Source organism: Triticum dicoccoides, chromosome 6A (assembly GCF_002162155.2).
Source record: "Triticum dicoccoides isolate Atlit2015 ecotype Zavitan chromosome 6A, WEW_v2.0, whole genome shotgun sequence".
Lineage (NCBI taxonomy): Eukaryota > Viridiplantae > Streptophyta > Magnoliopsida > Poales > Poaceae > Triticum > Triticum dicoccoides.
The window spans coordinates 478,746,315-478,753,162 of record NC_041390.1 but is presented as its reverse complement, the minus strand read 5'-3'; positions in this window follow the sequence as shown (position 1 = coordinate 478,753,162).

The following is a 6,848-nucleotide window of genomic DNA, read 5'->3' as shown; positions in this document are numbered from 1 at the left end:
CTCATAAGAGAATTTTATTATTAATCTTGTATACCTAGCATATTAGGATTTTAAGCAAATTACCATGCTTTTTAAGACTCTCAAAATAATCTAAGTGAATCATGAGAGTTCATCTATTTCTTCAAAATAAAACTATGACCATGCTCTAAAAGATATAAGTGAAGCACTAGAGCAAATGACAAACTACTCCGAAAGATATAAGTGAAGATCAATGAGTAGTCGAATAATTATGCAACTATGTGAAGACTCTCTAACATTTAATAATTTCAGATCTTGATACTCTATTCAAACAGCAAGCAAAGCAAAATAAAATGACATTCTAAGAATAGCAAACATCATGTGAAGAAGGAAAAACTTAGGATCAACCGAAACTAACCGATAGTTGTTGAAGAAGAAAGGTGGGATGCCAACCGGGGCATCCCCAAGCTTAGATGCTTGAGACTTCTTGAAATATTATCTTGGGGTGCCTTGGGCATCCCCAAGCTTGAGCTTTTGTGTCTCCTTAATTCCTCTCATATCACGGTCTCCCTAAATCTCAAAAGCTTCATCCACACAAAACTCAACAAGGACTCGTGAGATAAGTTAGTATAAACCATTGCAAAAACCTTATCATACTCTACTGTAGCAAATCACTAAAATTATTATTCAACATTGCATACTAAATGCCTCTGCATATTTAATAGTCCTATCATCAAATAGAATCATTAAAGAAGCAAACATATGCAAACAATGCAAACATAACAGCAATCTGCCTAAACAGGATAATCTGTAAAGAATGCTGCAACATCCATACTTCCCTAACTCCAAAAATTATGAAAGAAAATTCCCACTATATTAAATTTATCAGAGCTTAATATGCAAAAGGTTTCAACATTTTATCACATTCTGAATTTTCTAGGGAATTATTGCAACAGCGGTAAACTTTCTGTTTTCAAACAGCAACATGTATACTTGTAACATAGGCATAGTAAAGGCTATCAATGCCACTTCTATTGAAATAAAAGATGCAAAACATTGTTCTAAATAACAGAAAGAAAATCCTAACAAAATAAATTGACGCTCCAAGCAAAACACATATCATGTGGCGAATAAAAATATAGCTCCAAATAAAGTTATCGATGAATGAAGACGAAAGAGGGGATGCCTTCCGGGGCATCCCCAAGCTTAGGCTCTTGGTTGTCCTTGAATATTGCCTTGGGGTGCCTTGGGCATCCCCAAGCTTAGGCTCTTGGTTGTCCTTGAATATTGACTTGGGGTGCCTCGGGCATCCCCAAGCTTAGGCTCTTCCACTCCTTATTCCATAGTCCATCAAATCCTTACCCAAAACTTGAAAACTTCACAACACAAAACTTAAAGTAGAAAACTCATGAGCTCCGTTAGCGAAAGAAAACAAAACACCACTTCAAGGTACTGTAGTGAACTCATTCTTTATTTATATTGGTGTTAAAACTACTTTATTCCAACTCCTCTATGGTTTATAAACTATTTTACTGGCCATAGATTCATCAAAATAAGTAAACAACACATGAAAAACAGAATCTGTCAAAAACAGAACAGTCTGTAGTAATCTAGATCAAACATATACTTCTGGAACTAATAAAATTCTAAAATAAACTTCTGGACCTGAGGAATTTATATATTAATAATCTTCAAAAAGAATGAACTAAATAGCACTCTCCAAATAAAAATGGCAGCAATTCTCGTGAGCACTAAAGTTTCTGTTTTTTACAGCATGATCAACAAGACTTCCCCCAAGTCTTCCCAACGGTTCTACTTGGCACAAACACTAATTAAACACATAAAACCACATCTAAACAGAGGCTAAATGGATTATTTATTAATAAACAGGAGAAAAAATTAAGGAACAAAAATAAAATTGGGTTGCCTCCCAACAAGCGCTATCGTTTAATGCCCCTAGCTAGGCATGATGATTTCAACGATGCTCACATAAAAGATAAGAATTGGAACATAAAGAGAGCATCATGAAGAATATGACTAGCACATTTAATTCTAACCCACTTCCTATGCATAGGGATTTAGTGAGCAAACAACTTGTGGGAACAATAATCAACTAGCATAGGAGGGCAAAACAAGCATAACTTCAAAACTTTAAGCACATAGAGAGGAAACTTGATATTATTGCAATTCCTACAAGCATATGTTCCTCCCTCATAATAATTTTCAGTAGCATCATGAATGAATTCAACAATATAACCATCACCTAAAGCATTCTTTTCATGATCTACAAGCATGCAAAATTTACTACTCTCCACATAAGCAAAAATCTTCTCATGAGCAATAGTGGGAGCAAACTCAACAAAATAACTATCATGTGATTGAAAATTAAGATCAAGATGACAAGTTTCATGGTTATCATTATTCTTTAAAGCATACATGTCATCACAATAATCATCATAGATAGGAGGCATGCTTTCATCATAATAAATTTGCTCATCAAAACTTGGGGGACAAAAAATATCATCTTCATCAAACATAGCTTCCCCAAGCTTGTGGCTTTGCATATTATTAGCATCATGGATATTCAAGGAATTCATACTAACAACATTGCAATCATGCTCATCATTCAAATATTTAGTGCCAAACATTTTATAGATTTCTTCTTCTAGCACTTGAGCACAATTTTCCTTTCCATCATACTCACGAAACATATTAAAAAGGTGAAGCGTATGAGACAAACTCAATTCCATTTTTTATAGTTTTCTTTTATAAACTAAACTAGTGATAAAACAAGAAACTAAAAGACTCGATTGCAAGATCTAAAGATATACCTTCAAGCACTCACCTCCCCGTCAACGGCGCTAGAAAAGAGCTTGATGTCTACTACACAACCTTCTTCTTGTAGACGTTGTTGGGCCTCCAAGTGCAGAGGTTTGTAGGACAGTAGCAAATTTCCCTCAAGTGAATGACCTAAGGTTTATCAATCCGTAGGAGGCATAGGATGAAGATGGCCTCTCTCAAGCAACCCTGCAACCAAATAACAAAGAGTCTCTTGTGTCCCCAACACACCCAATACAATGGTAAATTGTATAGGTGCACTAGTTCGGTGAAGAGATGGTGATACAAGTGGTATAGGGATAGTAGATAAAGGTATTTGTAATCTGAAATTCTAAAAACAGCAAGGTAACAAGTGATAAAAGTGAGCGTAAACGGTATTGCAATGCTAGGAAACAAGGCCTAGGGTTCATACTTTCACTAGTGTAAGTTCTCTCAACAATACTAACATAATTGGATCACATAACTATCCCTCAACATGCAACAAAGAGTCACTCCAAAGTCACTAATAGCAGAGAACAAACGAAGAGATTATGGTAGGGTACGAAACCACCTCAAAGTTATTCTTTCCAATCAATCCGTTGGGCTATTCCTATAAGTGTCACAAACAGCCCTAGAGTTCGTACTAGAATAACACCTTAAGACACAAATCAATCAAAACCCTAATGTCACCTAGATACTCCAATGTCACCTCAAGTATCCGTGGGTATGATTATACGATATGCATCACACAATCTCAGATTCATCTATTCAACCAACATAAAGGACCTCAAAGAGTGCCCCAAAGTTTCTACCGAAGAATCACGACGAAAACGTGTGCCAACCCCTATGCATAGGTTCATGGACGAAACCCGCAAGTTGATCACCAAAACATACATCAAGTGAATCACGTGGTATCCCATTGTCACCACAGATACGCACGGCAAGACATACATCAAGTGTTCTCAAATCTTTAAAGACTCAATCTGATAAGATTACTTCGAAGGGGAAACTCAATTCATTACAAGAGAGTAGATGGGGAGGAGAAACATAAGATCCAACTATAATAGCAAAGCTCGCGATACATCAAGATCGTGCCAAATCAAGAACACGAGAGAGAGAGATCAAACACATAGCTACTAGTACATACCCTCGGCACAGAGGGATAACTACTCCCTCCTCGTCATGGAGAGCACCGGGATGATGAAGATAGCCACCGGAGAGGGATTGCCCCCTCCGGCAGGGTGCCGGAACGGGTCTAGATTGGTTTTCGGTGGCTACAGAGGCTTCTTGCGGCGGAACTCCCAATCTAATCTCCATTCTGGAAGTTTTAGGGTACGACGATATATATGGGTGCAGGAAGTACGTTGGAGGAGCCACGGGGGCCCCACGAGGTAGGGGCGCGCGCCCTACGGGGGGGGGCACCCTCGTGAGCACCTCCCGTATCTCCTGACGTGGAGTCCAAGTATATCTGGTGGCTTTCGTTCCAAAAATAACTTCTCCAGTTGATTTCGTTCTGTTTCGACTCCGTTTGATATTCCTTTTCTTCGAAACACTGAAATATTCATGAAACAGCAAATCTGGGCTAGGCCTCCGGTTAATAGGTTACACCCAAACATAATATAAAAGTGGAAAATAAAGCCCAATATTGCCCAAAACAGTAGATAATATAGCATGGAGCAATCAAAAATTATAGATACGTTGGAGACGTATTAGTGTCTGTACTAATATCAGAATAACAGTTACAAAGGCCTGAAAATTAAATCATATAGTAAATATGCGGCCAGCATGCGGTTCTAATTTCAATTTCCTAGAGATTATTAGTTTTAGTTTGCAAGAAATATACTTATATGGGTTTTGCAAAAATCTTTCCAAGCTTATGGGGTCGTGAATCTCATGGACGAGGGCCTCGCCGCTTCCGAACCCGGCCCGTCCATCTCCAAGCGGGCTCGGTTGATGGGGCTGCACGCATCCAGTAGCTCAGGTGCTGACCCTGAGATGGAGATCCGAGCACTAGTCTCGATGGCCTGCGGACTCTACCCGTTGGCACGGGCGGAGGCGCTTAGCGGCCTCGCTGCGATCCTTGAGAAGGTGAATGTCAGCGGCATTGTGTCCAACAAGGGGAGAATATGTTGAGATAGACATGGGAAATCATGACCAGGTCATTGATTGGTTAGTTCGCCAACCATTCCTGTCGGATGAGAAGCGGGCTTCTCGTTGGGCATGGGTCAAAGAAATAAATGATGTTATTTGTTGCAACCCGGGACCATACGCCAAATAGAATTGCATGAGGCTATGTAATCTTTGTCATTTGGACTGTAATGACATGTACCCTTTTCTTGGTGAACTCCTATGACTTGTACCCTTAACATTTGAACTCATTAAGAACTTGGTGTTGCATGTCATATCAAGTAACCAAGTGTTGTACTCCATTAAATTTATTTTGTGTTTTGGTCTATGTCATCTTAAATCCGTATATTCATGTAGGATGGACATTCGATCCATGACTATGAACATAGCGTGTGAGAAGGTCATGTCGGAACGACACCATTGCTTGAAGAGGGAATGTGAAGCATGGTTGAAGAGTTGTGGTGAGGCAAATGCGGCCATGAAGGATTTCAGCAAGTATCATGTTATCGAGGAACCTTCTGATGCTAAGGAGAAAAAAGCTTTTCGAAATCTTGTGAACGAGAAATAGAGGATGCTTGATGAGCTACAACACCGGGAACATGCTTGCAGACACGCTTTGGCAATTGAGATTACGTTCACTGCAAGCAAGGAAGAATTCCGTGAGATGGACTTGAGGAAACCCGGCCATGTCATAGGATGTGCAATCAAACAAGGCGTGTTAGAGAATCCGGCTCGCAGTGCTGTATGGGCCTGGTTCCGTGAAACGAATGGTGTGTTGGGTCATTGGGCAGGATCCGATTTTCAACTGAAGTGTAATCAAGCGCGTGACGATCAAATTGAATGTCTGATAAGTATGAGAAATATGTTATCTGTTTAGAAAATGTGTCGTTGAGCTTGAGCTATTAGTTTCAACCGATGTCATCCAAACTGGGTCTTGTTTTAATTAGTTTGAACATGTGTTATTCATGGATGTAATGAACTATGTTGAGCTGAGTTATGTATGTGCTTGCGGATGATCCTATTATTTGATAGAAGTCGATAGAAGTGGGTATATCATTCTAATATTTGACAGAAGTGGCAGAACAGAGAACTTCCTCTATTTTTTACCCTACCGCCAGAGCCTGTGGCGGTAGGTTGCAGGATCCTACCGCCAGAGCCCATGGCGGTAGGGGCGGGAAAGTTTCTGTGACGAGAAAAATCACCACCTTGGTGGTAGGGTCAAACCCTACGGCCAACCGGATATGGCCATAGGCTTTACCTACCGCCAAGGTGGTGTTTTTTCTCGTCATAGAAACTTTGTCGCCCCTTACCGCCATGTGTTCTGGCGGTAGGATCCAACAACCTACCGCCATAGGCTCTGGCAGTACGGTTTGAGCCTACCGCCAAGAGGTTGATTTTTTTTCATCACAGAAACTATGCCCCCAACCGCCATGGATCTGGTGGTAGGGTCCAGCAACCTACCGCCAGGGTGTGTGGCGGTAGGCTTCAAAACAAAGGCCTTCCTCTGTTCTATCCGTCATCTCAGCACAATAGTTTATAAATAAAAATCATCATATAGATTGCTGACAAACTAAAGTTCTCATGACACCTTGCGAACATCTCCATACCAAATTCAATACAAATGGCAAATTCGTTCACGACAAGTTCACAACATATGGCTTCATGCCTTAGTACTACATAGTTCATGATAAATTTGGCATGGCTTCATCCGGTTATATGACGACTACCGAAGCGAAGGCTTTACTGAGTCATACGGGGCCATTTCCCCTTCTCGTCACGTGCCTCATCCTCCTCTTGTGCCTTGCGAGCCTTTGCAAGCTTTCTTGTCCTCTCCTCACGAGCAAGCTTCGTTTGGCATGCCCTCTCCTCCTCGCATTGCTTTCACTCCATCCTGTCTTTCTGATGATGCTCTTCCTCCAAGCGCCTTTGAAACCTTTCTTCGAACA